The 19229-nt window shown below is 43.1% G+C and overlaps 1 protein-coding gene and 1 pseudogene across 3 annotated transcripts in view; one reads left to right on the top strand and one right to left on the bottom strand.

Moving 5' to 3' along the window:
* Positions 1-19229, bottom strand: part of SAXO1 (stabilizer of axonemal microtubules 1) — a 132381-nt gene that overhangs the window by 92922 nt on the left and 20230 nt on the right. The window lies entirely within an intron of this gene.
* Positions 14792-16047, top strand: LOC105503465 (annotated as a pseudogene).

Below are 19229 nucleotides of genomic sequence, written 5' to 3'. Positions count from 1 at the left end.
AAAAAAAAAGAGAGATCCACCAGCCTTGGCCTCCCAAAGTGCTGGGATTTCAGGTGTGAGCCACTTTGCCAGGCCTACATTTTTAATCTTGAAACAAACAAACAAAAAAACAAAAAAACCTTATGTAAAAGTTGAGACTTAGTAAGGTTTATTTTCACTTATCTGCACCTTACCCTTCCCAGGAGGTTCTAAACCTCCTCAGGCAACCAGTGCCACGTGCAGTAGAGGGGTGGCCCTGGCACACGGTCATGGCCATGTTTTTAGGGCTGGAATCCATTATTTCCTGCATGCCTCTGAATCAGCCTTTCCATCAAGCTCCCTTCTGATGGGAAATAAAAGATAATCCAGGGGCTATTTGCTGTTTCTTTACACACTTCTTGTCCTACTAAACAAATACCCCATATAACCAGGTTCTGTATTTCTAGGAAAAAAAAAAAAAAAAACCCTATAGTCTTTTAGAACCTGGCCAAGAATGTTAGGAGCAGAAAGATTCTGACCACCTAAAACACTGAAGTTGTCCCATAGCCTTTACATATTAGTCTTGGTACAGGCCCTTCTGTACTCTTTACTCCTTTATACAGAAATACATTATTTGGCTAGCTGACTCTCGAGAATAGATGCAACTTATTTTTAAAAAGGGGTTAAAAAAGACAATTACAGGCAGGTAAACTTTTCAAAGAAATCAAGAAGGTATACAACAGTATTCTAGGAAATTTTCTTTCAATGTGATTACCACAGGCAGTAAGGAGGGGAAACTTTACCTTTCTCAACAGGACCACATAAAGGAAAGCTTTTGTTAGACCCAATTACTATAATTAAAACCAAATATTGAACATTTAACTATATGCCAGGCTCTATATTAAGTACTTGACATACATTACCTCATACAATCAATCTTTTCAATATCCCCATTTTACATATCAGGGAACTAAGGCCCAGAAAGATTTTAAAAAGTTCACATCTGTCTAACCCCAGAGTGTCTTCTCTAACCTCTTCACTACACTATAGTATCCTGCATTGCTTTCCAATTGTTTTATGTAGATGTTTCAGTTGCATAGATTTTAAACTCCCTAAAAAAGTAAAAATTAAGTCTTCTACTTATCTTAATAGCACCCTAAACCTAAGCCAAGTTCAGAGCACTAAAAAAGCTTTTAAATACATGCGTGACTGAACTTCAGTATCAAATAATTCTTTTTCTAACTGTCCTATTTCTCCAAATCCTATCAAACTACCTGCTGAGGCATTTGAGCCCACTGCCACTTTCTAATGAGGAAGGCAAGAATGGGCACAATCCCATAGTGTCACTAAACTCTCATGACCTGCTTCATCCCTTGTACTGGGAACCCAAAGGCCATAGATGACTTAAACAAAACATGGCTGAAGGAGACACGCCCGGTGCACATGCAGATTGCCCACTAAACTGAGTGCATGAATAAAACTTATCCAAAGTTCTTATAAACATCCAATTTCCTTGTGTGCCCAGAGCTAAGCCCTAAATTGTAGGGCCCAAGGCTAAGTCAACATCCTAACTACAGGCAAATTGGTGGAAACTAGGGTCCAAACTAGGATTCAGATAGATAGATACATAGATTCAGTATTAGTTTTACCTAAGGGAATATGGCTATGTTATTCAACCCAAACCGATAAAAAAATTTACCACTTTTAACAACCAAAGCCAGTTTTTAAATAACTCAAAATCTAAGTATGCCACCTATGAACCACTTCAGCTCTTTCCTCCTCCCTCCTCTTTTTTCTCAAATTTCCATATTCTTACTAAACCATTTCAATTTTACCAGTATGAAGAAGAGATTTATTTATTTATTTTTGAGATGGAGTCTCGCTCTGTCACTAGGCTAGAATGCAGTGGCACTATCTTGGCTCACTGCAACCTCTGCCTCCCGGGTTCAAGCGATTCTCCTGCCTCAGCCTCCCGAGTAGCTGGGACTACAGGCACACGCCACCACACCCAGATAATTTTTGTATTTTTAGTAGAGATGGAGTTTCTCCATGTTGGCCAGGATGGTCTCCATCTCTTGACCTCATGATCCGCCCACCTCAGCCTCCCAAAGTGCTGGGATTACAGGCGTGAGCCACCGCGCCCAGCAAGGATATATTTTTTTTTAACGAGAGAGGAAAAAAGATGAGGCAAAGAGATGTTTGTTTTGTTTTGACCAAAGGCAAACAAAGAGGAAAAAAAAACAGAGAAAATAAGATTTAGAGCCTTTTTCATTCATTTATACCTACTTACCATCTGGGGGTTAAGAGCTAGTTTTATTTTCTGAAACCTTTGCGATCTCTTTAGGAGCAGTTAGAGTGCTAAGGATCCTCACCCCTAATCCTCCCCAAATCCTTAGGCCTGAATTATTAAAATAATTTGTAATAGATAAGCATAAATAGGACCTGGAGTGAAAAATGCTACATGTGAATGTAATCAGCTCTGTGGTATTGGTATATCTAAAGATATGTAAATGTGACACGAACCATATGGGGGACGGTGGGCACAGAGTTATGTGGGCAACTCTACCAAGGTACCTACAAGCACTGTCTGGATAAGGAGGCCTGGCAGAGGGGCTCAACCCATCCAGTCCCTAATCTCAGAAGGATACATCAGAACACCACGGCAGGACCTCAAACGTGCAAATGGCAGCATTCCTCTTTCTTAGAACTTGGATAAGCAACTTGTGATTATATTTTGGCTCCTACTTTTAATTTTTCTAAACAGAAAGTACACTGTGACCAGCAAAAATGAGTTTCTAGACACCCTCAGTAAATCTGTCTCATTCTAAATAAATTGGCATTTCCATTTACACAGCAGTCTGTATTAGCCAGGGCAATATTAAAGGAGGCACTGCGGAGTTCAGGGGCTGCTCTCTCAGGGTACTCACAAAAATCAAGATTCTGCAGCAACAAAAAGCACCATCAAGTAATGCTAGGCTGTGAGGTTGTTTCTACAGGTCACGCTTTTCTCTAGAAACAACCCTGCCTCATCAGGCCTCTGCCAACCTTCCACAACCTCCACCTAGGCTGAAGGTGGCTCCAGACGCTACACACAGGCACCTCTTGCATGCCTTTTCATCAACCTGGCCTTCCAGATAGATCCTGGAGGGGAACCACACCAAAAAAAAAGAATTTGTAAAAGACCAGTACAAGGCATAAGGCATGCCACGTCAGCACACAAAATGCAGGTGGGTGCCTAAAGATCTTCACCACTGAGCGGGGAACAAGTCAAGCTATAATAGCAGATTGTGCAATGCCAGTCCCTTTTACTTTCTTAGAGATTAGATTGCCCTCTTGTGGGAAATAGGAAGGTAAAATTTCACAGTATTTCCCCCTATCTTTTTCCATGATGGCTATAGATAGAACACATCCTGTCTCAGGGCAAGAGCTAACCATTACCATTTAGGAATGCAGTCACAATGCTGTCATGTCTTTTGATTTTTCAGAAGAAACCAGAAGTATGGATTTTTTATTTTATTTTATTTATTTATTTTATTTATTTTTGAGACAGAGTCTGGCTCTGTCACCCAGTCTGCAGTGCAGTTGTACAATTTCTGTTCATTGCAACCTCTTCCTCCCAGGTTCAAGCGATTCTCCTGCCTCAGCCTCCTGAGTAGCTGGAATTACAGGCATGAGTCACCACGCCTAACTAATTTTTGTATTTTTAGTGGAGATTGGTTTTCACCATGTTGGCCAGGCTGGTCTCAAACTCCTGACCTCAGGTGATCCAACCGCCTTGGCTTCCCAAAGTGTTAGGATTACAGGCATGAGGCACCGTGCCCAGCCCAGATATTTAAAACTCATGAGATTTTACATGTTACCAACCAATATCCACTTTTTAGAAAAAATATTTAGCAGGCACCCACTTCATGAGCTGGGCATGTTAGTCTGTAATAGAGTCTGGTGAGTCTGAAATACAGGTTGTCAGTATAGTTCATAACAAGGTGTGAGTAAAGTTAGTATACAGAGAGTTAAGTGTCCTCCACATAGTTTGGTGAGCCTGGAACACAGGCAGCATGGTGGGGAAAGACAGGGAAGGTAGACTAGGGGCTTAAGGGTAGACTTTGTTCTATAATCAATGGAGAACTATCAAAGGCTTTAAATTGGCAAAATCACCGGGTACAGTGGCTCACACCTGTAATTGCAGCACTTTGGGAGTCTGAGGCATGCAGATCACTTGAGGCCAGGAGTACAAGATCAGCCTGGGCAACGTGGTGAAACCCCATCTCTACAAAAAACACAAAAACTTAGCCAGGCATGGTGGTGGGCACCTGTAATCTCAGCTACTCAGAAGGCTGAGGCACAAGAATCCCTTGAAACTAGTGGGCAAGGATGCAGTGAGACAAGATCACGCCGCTGCACTCCAGCCTGGGCAATAGAGCAAAACTCTGTTTCAAAACAAAACAAAACTTAATTAAATTTTAAAAATAAAAAATAAATTGGCAAAATTACCTGATCAGAGTTTTAGAAAAATTGCTGTTAGAGGCCGGGCACTGTGGCTCAAGCCTGTAATTCCAGCACTTTGGGAGGCCGAGACAGGCGGATCACAAGGTCAGGAGATCGAGACCATCCTGGCTAACACGGTGAAACCCCGTCTCTACTAAAAAAATACAAAAAGCTAGCCGGGCGAGGTGGCGGGTGCCTGTAGTCCCAGCTACTCGGGAGGCAGAGGCAGGGGAATGGCGTAAACCCGGGAGGCGGAGCTTGCAGTGAGCTGAGATCCGGCCACTGCACCCCAGCCTGGGCGACAGAGCGAGACTCCGTCTCAAAAAAAAAAAAAGAAAGAAAGAAAAATTGCTGTTAGAAGTATCATTGACTAGCCCCAGATAGAGCAGGAGTGAAAATAGCAACGAGTAGCTCAAAGAAGCCACCAAACATACTTCAAAACTACAAGATGCTTTGTCAGTGGATGGGATCTTCTTTCATAGATTTAAGACTTCCTCTGAGAGGGACTTAGAGGCTCAGGAGGCCCACAGCTTTGTCACAGGTATTACCTACCTGTTGTCTCCTCCATTCCTGGGGAACAACCAGAATGTTGGACAACATCCAATCATAGAGGCTCTACATGAAAAATAAAGCCAGTGCCGCAGAGGGTCAGTGTTCCCTCTTTGTCCTGGGGTTAGAAAGCCAAGACCGTAAACAAGACCACTGAAGAGACCTGGGACATCGGGAAAGCATACAAACCTCCCTGAGAGGCTTCTCTAACTCTTAAGCGGATGGAGAGTAAAAGGTCCTTTCCTGAGAAAGATGTAAGGCAAATCAGAGCTCAAAACAAGAGAGAGTACTTCTGCTGATGATGATGAAGGGTGATGAGTGCTGGTGTCACATGTCAAAGCTGGTTCCACACAACCCCTTCCAAAAAAGCCTAAGAACAGACAGCATCTTTACCTTGCTTCTTTCTAATCGATGACTAGAAAGATTTGGAAGTCTTAAAACTGTATTCCTTCCTATGTCAACCAACCTGGAGTACAGTGGCAGATCGTGGCTTACTGTAGCCTCAAGCTCCTGGGTTCCAACAATCCTCATTCCACAGCCTCCAAGTAACTGGGACTACAAGTATGCACCACCATGCCTGGCTAATTATTTTTGTTTTCTTGTTTTTTGTTTTTGAGACAGAGTCTCATTCTGTCACCCAGGCTGGAGTGCAGTGTCGTGATACCTGCTTACTGCAAGCTCTGCCTCCCGGGTTCAAGCGATTCTAGTGCCTCGGCTTCCCAAGTAGCTGGGAATACATGTGTGCACCACCACGCCCAGCTAAGTTTTGTATGTTTAGTAGAGACAGAGTTTCACCACGTTGGCAAGGCTACTCTTGAACGCCTAACCTGGAGTGATCCACCCACTTCTGCCTCCCAAAGTGTTGGGGATTACAGGCGTGAGCCATTGCACCCAGCCCATTTATTTACTTATTTATTTGTTTGTTTGTTTGTTTGTGTGTTTTTAAGAGACTGAGTATCACTATGGTGCTAGTCTCAAATTCCTGGCCTCAAAAGATCCTTCTGCCTCAGCCTCCCAAGTTGCTGGGATTACAGACATGAGCCATGGCGCCCAGACACATCACTTTAAAAAAAAAAAACAAAAAAAACACGCATCTTTTTGTTTTGGGGGTTGACACTCAATGAAGTAGCCATGTGTTTTTTAAAGTGTGGTCCATCACCCACCTGCATCTGAGTCACCAAGGTTGTTAAAACTTGCAGATTCCTGGGCCTCAGATCCACAGAATTAAAATCTATGAAGTAGGGACCAGAAATTGGCCTCCTTCAAACAGTTCTCCAGTTGATTCTCAGGTACAATGAAGGCTGAGAACACTGAAGATTCAGACATTCACATGCAGGGGAAGGGGACCATCATGAGAAAAGTCTTGTCACTCTCCAAGGACAATAATATAATATCCATTCCTGTGATAAAGCCATTAATGCAAGGCTATGAAAGCATAACCCAGCCAGGCGCGGTGGCTCATGCCTGTAATCCTAGCACTTTGGGAGGCCGAGGTGGGCGGACCACGAGGTCAGGAGATTGAGACCATCCTGGCTAACATGGTGAAACCCCGTCTCTACTAAAAATACAAAAAAAATTAGCCAGGCGTGGTGGCGGGTGCCTGTAGTCCCAGCTACTCAGGAGGCTGAGGCAGGAGAACAGCATGAACCTAAGAAGTAGAGCTTGCAGAGAACCAAGATCGTGCTACTGCACTCCAGCCTGGGCGATGGAGCAACAAGACTCTGTCTCAAAAAAAAAAAAAAAAAAAGAAAGAAATTAGCTGGGCGTGGTGGTGCATGCCCGCAGTCCCAGCTGCTCAGAAGGCTGTGGCAGGAGAATCACTTGAACCCAGGTGGTGGAGGTTGCAGTGAGCCGACATTGTGCTACTGCACTCCAGCCCGGGCGAGGGAGCAAGACTCCATCTCAAAAAATAAATAAAAGCATAACCCACGGCTTGAGAATGCTTCTAGGCCAGTGATTCTCAACTGGGGTTCTCAAAACTGAGGTCAATTTTGACCCCAGGAAACATGTGGCAACATGCAGACACATTTTTGATTGTCAAAAGTGGGGTAGGTGCCACTAGTATCCAGTGGGTAGTGGCCAAGGATACTGCTAAACACCCTACAATGCACAGGACAGGCCCCACAACAAAAATGCCCATTGGTGCCACAGATTAGAAACCATGCTGTAACCTAAGTTGAGCCTTTTCATAAATGAACACAGAAATGTAAACAAACATTATTTTTAGCCAGCCATTTTCTTTTAGCTACCTAACATCTGACTTTTTTTTTTTAAGCTACCTAACATTTTTTGAGGTGCCTTTCATTTGATGAATTCCCACCACATTCATCTTGTGGCAGGCAGTACTCACCTGCCACTACAGAAACCAAGACGTGAGGCACCCCTCCCACCCTCTACCCTTCTTCTGTGAGGCCTGAGCATGTGACCAAGGCCTGGTCAGTAAGAAGCTCCCCTCTGCAACTTTAATGTAGACCAATAGGACCTGGCAAGGTGGCTCATGCCTGTACTCTCAGCACTTTAGGAGGCAGAGATGGGCAGATTGCTTGAGCCCAGGAGTTTGAGACCAGCCTGGGCAACACAGTGAGACCCTGTCACAAGGCAAAGGCAAAAGGCAAAGGCAGAAAGAAAAGAGAAAGAGAAAGAAAAGAAAAAGAAAAAAAAAAAGCCAACTGATGCCAAAAAATCTGGAGTGACACTGGAGAATACAAGCAGAGGGACAAGAATTGAAAAACTACCTATTGGGTACTCTGCTAACTTCCTGAGTGACAGGTTCAACCGTACCCCAAACCTCAGCATCACACAATATACCTTCATAACAAACCTGCACACATGCTCACAGAATCTAAAATAAAAGATGAAAAAAAGAATTTTTTTAAAAAAACTGGGGTGACAGTGAAGAATTCATTCTACAGACAGGGACACTGGCAGCGCCAGGACATGGCCAGTGGCAGCTGTTGCAGATACAGCATGCTGCGCCAGAGCAGCCCTCAGCAGCCGGCTCACCAGTCTCTGCAGAGTGATTTGGGCTGTGGCTCTGGTCTCCTGGCCTCTCCTGTACCTGTCCATATTCCAACCTTGCCTCTCCACACTTCTGCAAACTGCCCCACAGCCTCTTCTTAAACAAGCCAGTGTCCATTTCAGTTACTTCAACCAAGAATCCTGAATAATATAACCATTGCAGGAGCTTTCCCTAGTCCATCATTTAAAAATATCCACGCCTGGTGGCTGGCGCCCATGGTCCCAGCTACTGGGGAGGCTGAGGCAGGAGAATGGTGTGAACCCAGGAGGCGGAGCTTGTAGTGAGCCGAGATTGCGCCACTGCACTCTAGCCTGGGTGACACAGCAAGACTCCGTCTCAAAAAAAAAAAAAAAAAAAACCACGGAACTATTCTCCATGTTTTCCCTTTTTATTGTACTGCATCATGTAAAGTTATTTATGATTCTTCAAATTCTTTTTGGGGAAGAAAAGCCTCTTAAAATTCACTTCTAGATAGAGCAGTGGAAGAGAAACAGGAAGGCTTGATTCATGTAAGTGTCAGAATTTCAGGAACTGCCATGGTTGGCAGGAAGGTGCAAAGAAGGCTTCCAAGACCAGAACCCAGTTTAGGAAAGGCTCCAAGATGAGTGTGGAGTGGGACATCATAAGAGAGCAACATGGGTCGTTCCGTTGCAACGGAACATGTTTCAAAAGTCAATACACGGCTGTTGGAAGCCTGAAATACACTTCTCACAACGTATTGCTTCACGTCATGGCTAGAGTCCCAGGCTAGCCCACAAAAGCCTCCTTAACGTGAACTGCTACATGCAGACATAATCAGGGAAGTTGTGGAAGCAACAGATGAAGCTTTTTTTTTTTTTTTTTTTGAGAGAGAGTCTCGCTCTGCCCCTGGCTGGAGTGCAGTGGCGCGATCTCGGCTCACTGCAAGCTCCGCCTCCCGGGTTCACGCCATTCTCCTGCCTCAGCCTCCTGAGTAGCTGGGAGCCACCGCGCCCAGCTAATTTTTTGTATTTTTAGTAGAGATGGGGTTTCACCATGGTCTCGATCTCCTGACCTTGTGATCCGCCCGCCTCGGCCTCCCAAAGTGCTGGGATTACAGGCGTGAGCCACCGCGCCCAGCCAGATGAAGCTTTTTAATACACTACCCAAAAGTTATCCAGCGGCTCTCAGGAAAGCAGAGGCACCAGGTAAAAAGGCAGATTCAGTAGGAGCAATGGTTAGAGACAGGATGCTAAAGTCTGGTTATGTGCTTTATATGTTAAATATAGATGCCTTAAGAAGTCTCTTAATTTTCTTGTTTTTTTTCGGGTGCATATAGATCTCAGCTTATTCTTTCTATCACATGTACCCATAGTTCTCTGTAGGAGCCTTTCAAGTCCAATAATCACATTAAAATAATCTTCTTTGCTGAGACATTAATGACAAAAAAAAAAAGGCTCTTCTGTCTTTCCAGAAATCTGGGTTTCTAGTGTTGAAAGTGACCCTAGAGATAATTTTGTCAAACCTCCTGTCCAATGCCAGAGCCCTTTCCATAGCATCTCACAGACACACACCCAGCTCAAGGGTCAGAAAAATTCTATTTTGGCTAGACATAGTTCGCTCACACCTGTAATGCCAGCACTTTGGGAGACTGAGGCGGGTGTTTAGCTTGAGGTCAGGAGTTCAAGACCAGCCTAGCCAAAATGGCGAAACCCCACCTCTACAAAAAATACAAAAATTACCCAAGCATGGTGATGCATGCCTGTAATCCCAGCTCCTCGAGAGTGTGAGGCAGGAGCAATCACTTGAACCCTGGAGGCAGAGGTTGCAGTGAGCCCAGACAGCACCACTGCACTCCAGCCATGGTGACAGTGAGACACTGTCTCAAAAGAAAAAAGAAAGAAAAAGTAGACCAATTCAATTTCTTATGGTTCTAACTGCTACAAAATTCTTTATTAGTATTGATCCCAAAACCACATGGGTCTTGGTTCCACATTCTCAACAATCCAGAACAAGTAAAAGCCCTCTTCTGTAGACTACAGCATTGGAATACTAGGTTTTTATCCATCCATCGCCTGTTGTTGTCAAGTTCAAGTTTTCTCACTTTCAGAATGCATTCCCCATAACCTGGCCATCCTGGTCACCAGCAGGTATACCAAAAAAAAACAAAAAGGGTCCACATGGAAAAGCATCTTTCAGTTGTGGTCTGACAAGGCAAAAGTCCAGTGAAGTAATTACATCTGCTAACCTGGACACTCTAGCTCCATTTAGCGTGAAACTAAGTTAATGCTTCTTCACAGCCACATCATACCATCAGATCACATAAAACTGTAGCTGAGTAAAACCCCAAGACCTTTTCAAAAACTGAAAAGGCCAAGATAAACCACTTCCATTATGACTATGTGTAATTGATTTTTCATCCCAAATGTCAAACTTCATGCTTACTCTTGCTAAGTTCCAGCTTGTTTGGGGCCCAGCATTTCAGCCTGTCAAAATAATTTTTTTTTTTTTGAGACAGGGTCTTGCCCTGTTTCCTAGACTGGGATTCAGTGGTGCGATCTCAGCTCACTGCATCACTAAAACCTCCGCCTCCAAGGCTCAAGCCATCCTCCCACCTCAGCATCCGCAGTACCTGGGACTATAGGCATGCACTACCATAACCAGCTAATTTTTTGTTGTTGTATTTTTTGTAGAAACAGGGTTTCACCATGTGGCCCAGGCTGGTCTTGAATTCCCAGGCTCAAGTGATTTGCCCACCTCAGCCTCCCCAAGTGCTAGGATTACAGGCGTGAGTCACTGGGCCTAACCAAGATAAGTTTGAATCTTCATTCTGTCATCTATTATGCTTCCTATGTTCTTCTCATTTTGTGTTCTCAGCACATTTGATAAGGGTGTCTTCTGTGTCTTCATCCACGTTTTGATTAAAAATGAATAAGACAAAGCTAACAAGAGAGTTCAAGGGCATGGGGATATTATTCCAGTATCACTAACAATGATGATATTGTTCTAAGCAGGTAAAAAGCAATCCATTGACACTCTTTTGGCCTGCTTGTTCAATGACCTGGGAATCCACCTAGCCTGATACTATCATCCAACCCATCTTTCACTAACTTTATCCACAAGGATATCTTGGCAAGAATCTTTGGAAGGCCAATTGTTTCCTCTTCATTATTTTCTTCCTATCTACATCCTTATAACCTAAAACAGCTCTCCTCTAGCTGCCCAGTTTGTTCTATGTAACCCCCACTCCTCCTGGTGCTCAGCTTATTAGACCACAGGAGACAGCCTGATGCCAGAAGAGCCACCTGTCACAGGCTGGACCCAACCAGGTGCTCTTTTCTTTGGAATTTGGAAACAGCACATTAAACTCTTCAGTTCTCTGAAATGAGAAGCGGTATGATGCTAGGGCTGGGGCAACCACAGACAGCCAACATGCAGAGGAAGTCAGAGTACCCAGAAGAAAATAGATCAGACACCCCAAGAGCCATGAGGTCCAAGAAAGACACATACTACCAACTAGCCATTCAATTCTGGAGAAGTCAGGAAAACATCTGTCCACCTTCAGGTCTGTGCCCCATGTCCCCTTTTCCCTGACTTCTCTGGAGGTCGCCAGCTGAGGCTAGAGAAGACCTCTGCAGACACCTTCAGGGCCCTGACATGGAAGTTGTCTGGACCTGGAAAAACACCACTATAGATTGTGGGAACCTCACTGCCTGAGGATCACTGATTTTTGAAAGTCTAGAGATGTTAAAGGATCTGAACAAGTTCACAAGGCTTATAAGTAATTAAATCCAGGACTGCAATCCCAGTCATTGCATGTTCTTCCCCTAATATTACTCGCTGCCCTTCCATTTGAAACAAGATAAAAAAACAAAGTATTCAATTGACTCTGCTCTTCATTTGGAGCTGTTGTTCACCGATGGTATGTAGATTTTCTTATTTGGAGAAGACTTGAAATGCATCATACTTGAAACACAAATTGGACTGTTATGGGAAAAGCTTGTGATTTTTAAAAATAGTTACTGCATAATGGGTAGTTTCTAAAAGTTAAGTTATTGACCAGCACTGGGAGAAACTTAACTTATTTTTTACATTACAAACCCAATTTGTTAACATTAGAAAGACGGGCTTTTGGATTGTCTAGATATTTAAAACATAAGGATATATTTTGCTTAGTGGCTAACTTGACAGTCATTTAGAAATACTGTTCTTTCCTTTTAGAGAAACAACCAGAGAAACTTCAAAGTTTCTTTGAACAAGATGGTAAAGACAAAAAAAAAAAAAAAAACCCAGAATAGTAGGGTATGCTATGCAGGGAGTTTGTCTTTAATCCCCAGAGTCATTGAATACTTACAAAGTTCTAAACTGAATAGCAACTTAACCTTAGTGTTTGTTAATGTCAGTCTGAACTCACAAAGCCTAACAAATGCTGGACTCAAATGTAGACATCCCAGAAAGGGCAGAGAGCCTCCCAAAGTATAAAGAGCACATGAAGTCTTTGCAGACCATTCTTATCATCCAAATTTAATTAAGCCCCCCAAACATCAGATTATATCCCCGAGTTAATTCTTTGCAGAATTCTTTGCAGGGCATTTCGTATTACCTGCAAGTTAGTAAACCAACATAACTCTCTTCTCTCGAGTACCCGCTCCCAAAGTGCCTCTCCCACCCCTCACATCCTACATCACTTGTTTTATTGGTCTCATTCATCTAAGGGTAGCTATTTCCGCCTCTCCACCACCCATCCCATGTCATCTTTCCAAATAAACTATAAATCACTTGAAGGTCAGTAATAAATATTTTAATAGCGATGGAGGGAATGATGTTTAAAACTGCCCACTACAGAACAGAATTAGAACATGTTACTCTGAACGGATCCATCATCAGACTATAAGGTCGAATAGATCATATTTACTGCTGTAATTTGAATATGAAGTTGTACTCTAATTTAACAATATCTGAAATATCACATATACCCATTTGTACTCATTTTATAAGGTGAAAGGTATTTATGAACAATTAAACATTAATTCTGATATCAAAAAAGGCCATTTTTAAGGAGCATAACATAGCTTAACATGAAAAGTACATGACATCTACAATAAAAATTCAATCTTAAAGGGAAAGTTTTTCTTTTTTTTTCTTGGCATTTCTATCTGGATTCTGCTAAAGATAAGTCATCAACAAGTATCTGTTAAAGGCTGTTCTTTGTCTCTTTATTCCTTAATCAGAATTTATGAAGTCAATTTTATTTAAATTAAAAATAAGAATTCTTCTTAAAACATGTAATATCAAACCAAGTCCTCAATTTTTTTTTCTTTCCTCTTAATTTGTAACAGAGACTCTAAGAAAATAAAATCTAAGGTTAAGGAAATTTCCATCAATGTGAAGAAAATATTTTCCAAAATTAAAATAACAAGTTCCTCCCTGGTTAACATAACTGATTTAAGTTGCAGATACATGGCTGCCCCTGAGATCACCTTCCTCTGCAAGCTTTGTGAAAGGGCCAAATCCACATCCTTTTCAGCAATTTTTGAGTCCTCTATGGGACTACCTTTTTTTATGAAATGCTGCACATACTACCAATGCTTCATAAATATTTCATGATACATTACCCAGTCCTGGAATTTCCTGCAAGATTGCACAAAATCTTTAAAATTGTGCACTGTAAGCCATAAAATAATCAGATATAAAAGTAAGCTATATCAATCCCTTCATTAACAATTTTTTTACAAGAATTTTAGAAAAAGAAGTGTTACTACATTTTATTCTCAGGAGTAAGATTTGCTATTTATATTACTTTACTAAAAGGCTTTTAGAATTACACTTCTTTTTTATATCAGATACTATTTTCTCAGTTGGACAAGAGCCTTCATATGGTACTCTACAGTCAAAAATGGCCCACTGTGGGAGTTGGGGGGACTAATTAAGTTGGTTAATGGATACAAAAATACAGTTGGATAGAAGAAATAAATTCTAGTGTTCGATAATACAGTAGGGTGACTATAGTTATAATTTGCCACATATTTCAAAATAGCTAGAAGATTATCTGTAAGGTTCCCAATACAAAGAAATGATCAATGTGTGAAGTGACTGATATGCTAATACATGTTATATGCATATATCAAATTGTCACTTGGACCCCAGAAATATGTACAATCATTATGTATCAATTTTTTAAATGGTCCAGTGTGACTCAAAAATAGACTGGACTGTAAATTTTAACACCTAGCACAGTGTCTGATATCCAGTAAAAGATGAATAAAATTTAATTGATTGACCTAAATTGTGCCCGAAGCTTGACAAAACGTGTTCCCATATATTAAAATTAATCTCAATGTTTCTATTTCCTCATCTGTAAAATAGAGCTAGAGACCACTAAGATCCCTTTCAGCTTTAAAAGGCTGATTAACATTCTACTTTATTTACAGCAGCCCTGCCTTGCGCCACCCACTCCCCACCAAACCATAGTTTCAAATTTAGTCATCTGGGAAAGAACAGCTCAATAGACTGAAAACATCCCCAGGGAAAAGACAGGCTAAAATCAAGGAATCGACTTTCCAAACTAACCAATGCTTCCATGTTGAGGGACTCACAGTAAGATATTAATATATGGGAAAATATTTTTTGAATTTTCAAAATACTGTAAAGATGGAAGGTGGTTTAATATTATAAAACTCTGGGCCAGGAGTGGTAGCTCACACCTGAAGTCTCAGCACTTTGGGAGGCTGAGGTGGGTGAATCACAAGGTCAGGAGTTCAAGACCAGCCTGGCCAACATGGTGAAACCGTATCTCTACTAAAAATACAAAAACTAGAAGAGAAGATGGCGACCGTGTGGGATGAGGCCAAGCAAGATGGAACTGGGGAGGAGGTGCTCAAGATGTCCATGGAGATCATACACACACACAGCTTCTGGACAGTGATCAAGATCATGAAGAGTGAAATGCTGAGAGTCACCCACAAGCTCCAAGCCATGAAGGACAAGATCAAAGAGAACAGTGAGAAAATCAAAGTGAACAAGACCCTGGGGTACCTTGTCTCCAATGTCATCAAGCTCCTGGATGTTGATCCCAATGACCAAAAGGAGTATGGTGCCAATATTGACCTGGACTCCCAGAGGAAGGGCAAGTATGCTGTGATCAAAACCTCTACACGACAGAGGTAGTTCCTGCCTGTGATTGGACTAGTGGATGCTGAAAAGCTCAAGCCATGAGACCTGGTGGGTGTAAACAAAGACTCCTATCCAATCCTGGAGATGCTGCCCACAGAGTACGACTCGCGGGTGAAGGCCATGGAGGTGGATGAGAGGCCCACGGAGCAACACAGTGACAATGGGGGCTTGGACAAGCAGATCCAGGAACTGGTAGTGGCCATTTTCTTGTCAATGAACCACAATGAGAAGTTTGAGAACTTGGGGATCCAACCTTTGATGTATGGGCCCCCAGGGATGGGAGAGACTCTCCTGGCCTGGGCCTGTAGGGCACAGACTAAGACCACCTTCCTTAAGCTGGCTGGCCCCCAGCTGGTGCAGATGTTCAATGGAGATGGTGCCAGGCTAGTCCGGGATGCCTTTGCCCTGGCCAAGGAGAAAGCGCCCTCCATCATCTTCACTGATGAGCTGGATGTCATAGGCACCAAGCACTTTAACAGCGAGAAGCCCGGGGACCGAGAGGTGCAGAGGACAATGCTGGAACTTCTGAACCAGCTGGATGGCTTCCAGCCCAACACTCAAGTTAAGGTAATTGCAGTCACAAACAGGGTGGACATCCTGGATCCCGCCCTGATCCGCTAGGGCTGCCTAGACTGCAAGATCGAGTTCCCGATGCCTAACAAGGAGGCTCGAGCCAGAATCATGCAGATACACTCCCAAAAGATGAACGTCAGTCCCGACGTGACCTACGGAGAGCTGGCCCGCTGCACAAATGACTTCAATGGGGCCTAGTGCAAGGCTGTGTGCATGGAGGCGCGTATGATCGCACTGCGCTGGGTGCCACGGAGCTCACCCATGAGGACTACATGGAAGGCATCCTGGAGGTCCAGGCGAAGAAGAAAGCCAACCTACAGGACTACGCCTAGGGCGCAGCAGGCCAGCCCCGGAATCGCGGCTGAAGTGCGCAATAAAAGATGGTTTAGGGGCAAAAAAAAAAAAAAAAAGAAAAACACAAAAATTAGCCGGCCGTAATGGTGGGTGCCTGTAATCCCAGCTGCTGTGGAGGCTGAGGCAGGAGAATGGCGTGAGCCCGGGAGGCAGAGGCTGCAGTAAGCCGATATGGCACCATTGCACTCCAGCCTGGGTGACAGAGCGAGGCTCCGTCTCAAAAACAAAACAAAACAAAAAAAGTTATAAAACTCTGAAGGGTAGCATTTTTTCAATAACAAGAAATGCTGGGGATAATCAGATGCAATTGGAAACATTATACTCCCATATACAAGTTATTCTATTCAAAGCACTCCCCCACCATGTGGCTTCTGAAGTCAAGATAATTAAGTGGTACATTACTTTCAAAAAAATTTTTAGATGTTGGCCTTACTGCATTTCTACAAACCACAAATACTTTGCTTATTTGGTGCTCATTATGTTGAAAATAGAATATTATGACATTTTATGGTAATAATTCCAATCGCAAGATTTTGATCATCAAGGAAAGGAGCAGAGTGTTATTATGGAGGCAAAGCCTTGAGCTCAAAGCAGTAAAATATGTCCGATTTTTTTTTAGCCCAGCAAAGCTCATTACAAAGTTTTACGAGTGGCTGGAATCTTTAAATTTAGACATTTGAAACACTTTTCACTTTGTAATCTGTCATCTACTCCGAAAGGCGTACCACTTTCCTGAGCTCTGCTGGACCCTAAACTCTAATTGCTCATTTTAGAAAACTTAAGATAAATCTATTTAAAAATAAAATAAAATTCAGAACTCCAAAGATTTTGCTTTTCCATTTAGGCTGATTTGGTTTAACCTGCAGTGAGAATTGATCAGGAAAAGTCTGCCATCTTGTGGTCAAATATAAGAACTTGCTCCAAGAGAGTCACCCATTGGTGGCTTTTCCCTAGCAGCCTTCGGCAGCTGCTCCTGCAGACGGACACCTTCTTATTCAGGCCTCTGAGCATCTCCAGAGCCCCCTCGCCAACAAGTACAATGTCCTCAAAAGTTAAAGTTGAAAGGACATTAAAGAATTATTTGCTCAAAAAAAAAACTTTGCAAGAAGAGAATGTGGGAGAGAAGGGGGAATAAATGCGCCTCTCTCCCTCCCTGGCAGCCCTGAGGGTCTCCACAAATCTCCAGTGACTCACTCAGGAACCCCAGTCTCCCCCTCCCACTCAAGGGCGCTGTCTCCGGCTTCTTCACACACTCTTGTCCTCCAGACTTCCCATCGCTTTTTCCCAGGACCTCAGTCTGGAAAAGCCAAATACAGACTTCCACAGCTTAGAAAATACCTATAAAATTCCTCACTCCATCCCAACCAGTCACTGAGCAGATTTAATTGGGGTGGCAGAGATCAAGAGTTCCAAGATAATGAGACTCAAGATCAGTGTTGTCCAACAGAACTGTCTGCAGTGATGGAAATACTCCATACCTGCACGGGCCGGTATGGGAGCTACTGAGCACTTGAAAGGTGGCTTGTAGTTGAGGAACTGAATTTTTAGTTTTATTTAACTTTCATTTATTTAAATGAAATTGCCACAGCTGGCTACCATACTGGACAGAACAGCTCTAAATCTTACTTTCCTAACCCTGTCCAGCATGTTATGACCTTGACAAACAAAAAACGCAATCCATTCATTCAAAAACATATGCATCGGCTGTTATAAAGAAAACAGTATGTTGCTGTAACACAATGCACACACAAAAAGAGAAAATATCTGTTTTCCCAGCGTATATATAATTAATCAAGGATATAAAGCATGCTGATGCATAATTAGAGGATGAGAACACAGGGAGCGGGGTTCTTCTTTGACGGGGAGCCACAGGGCTGGGTTAATGGAGAACTTGCAAGTGAAACAGGACCTTACAAGTCCAGCAGGAGGAGGGAACATAGGTATTTTAGAGAAAGGGCAAGGGTAAGGATCAGAGAGGGGAGATCAGCAGGTCCGCTCGGGATGCTAAGAAACCTGATCCAATTCAAGGTGCAGTTTCATGTAAGGGAATCATGGGAGAAAAAAAACTAGAAAGGTACTTTAGGACCAGTTTCCAAACATAAAAATGAGAGAACCAGGGGGGTTATAACGGGAATAAAAGGGATTATAATGGAGGAGGGACCCAGACTTTAGAAAAGACTCAAATGTGCCAGGCATGGTGGCTCATGCCTGTAATCCCAGCAATTTTGGAGGCCAAGGTAGGTGGATCATTTAAGGTCAGGAGTTTGAGACCAGCCTGGCCAACACGGTGAAACCCTGTCTCTACTAAAAATACAAAAATTAGCCCAGCATGGTGGCGGGTACCTGTAATCCCAGCTACTTGGAAGGTTGGAGCAGAAGAATCACTTGAACCCAGGAGGCAAAGGTTGCAGTGAGCAGAGATCGTACCACTGCATGACAGAGTAAGACTCCACTTCAAAAAAAAAAAAAAAGAAAAGAAAAAAGAGAGTCAATGCTGTGGTTGAGGGAGAATAAGAGATGATTCAAAATTTTCACCCAGGGTGAATGGAAGATTGCTGGCACCATGAATGGGGCAGATACCAGAAGAATGTTTGAAGGTTGTTGAAGCTGAGATTAATGAGACAGATGGATCACCAAAGCACTTTGAGAAGGTGACAATGAAACTGGAATTCAGAAGACAGGAGAGACTATTGGCTGAAACCATAAAGTGGAGGAGAAAATACAGGATGAAGAGAGAAGAAAAGGAGAAAAGACACAAGAACAGACTCTGCTTCGAATGGAAAGTGACTCCTTTGCAGGGACAGAATGAGAACAGAGTCAGAGAAGGAACACCCAAATGAGTCATACCCCTACTGCAGGGGCAGGAGGGAGACTTCTCACTACATATGCTCTGCACCTCTTAATGAGCATTCTGCCTGCCTACCTAGACTGCACGCTGTGCAAAGATGGAGATTATGTCTTATACATTTCAATCCCGATGCCTAGAACAATGCAGGACACAGGAAGGTAATGTAAAGGGTCCCAGGAGAAAGAAGGCCTTAGAGGCAGGGCATGGTGGCTCATGCCTGTAATCCCAGCACTTTGGGAGGCCGAGGTAGGCAGATCACCCAAGGTCAGGAGTTCAAAACCAGCCTGGACAATATGGTTGAAACCCTAGGCC

Source organism: Colobus angolensis, unplaced genomic scaffold, assembly GCF_000951035.1.
Source record: "Colobus angolensis palliatus isolate OR3802 unplaced genomic scaffold, Cang.pa_1.0 Scaffold86, whole genome shotgun sequence".
In the NCBI taxonomy this organism is placed as follows: domain Eukaryota; kingdom Metazoa; phylum Chordata; class Mammalia; order Primates; family Cercopithecidae; genus Colobus; species Colobus angolensis.
The sequence above is the reverse complement of the archived record's forward strand: the minus strand, read 5'-3'. Positions and strand labels throughout refer to the sequence as shown.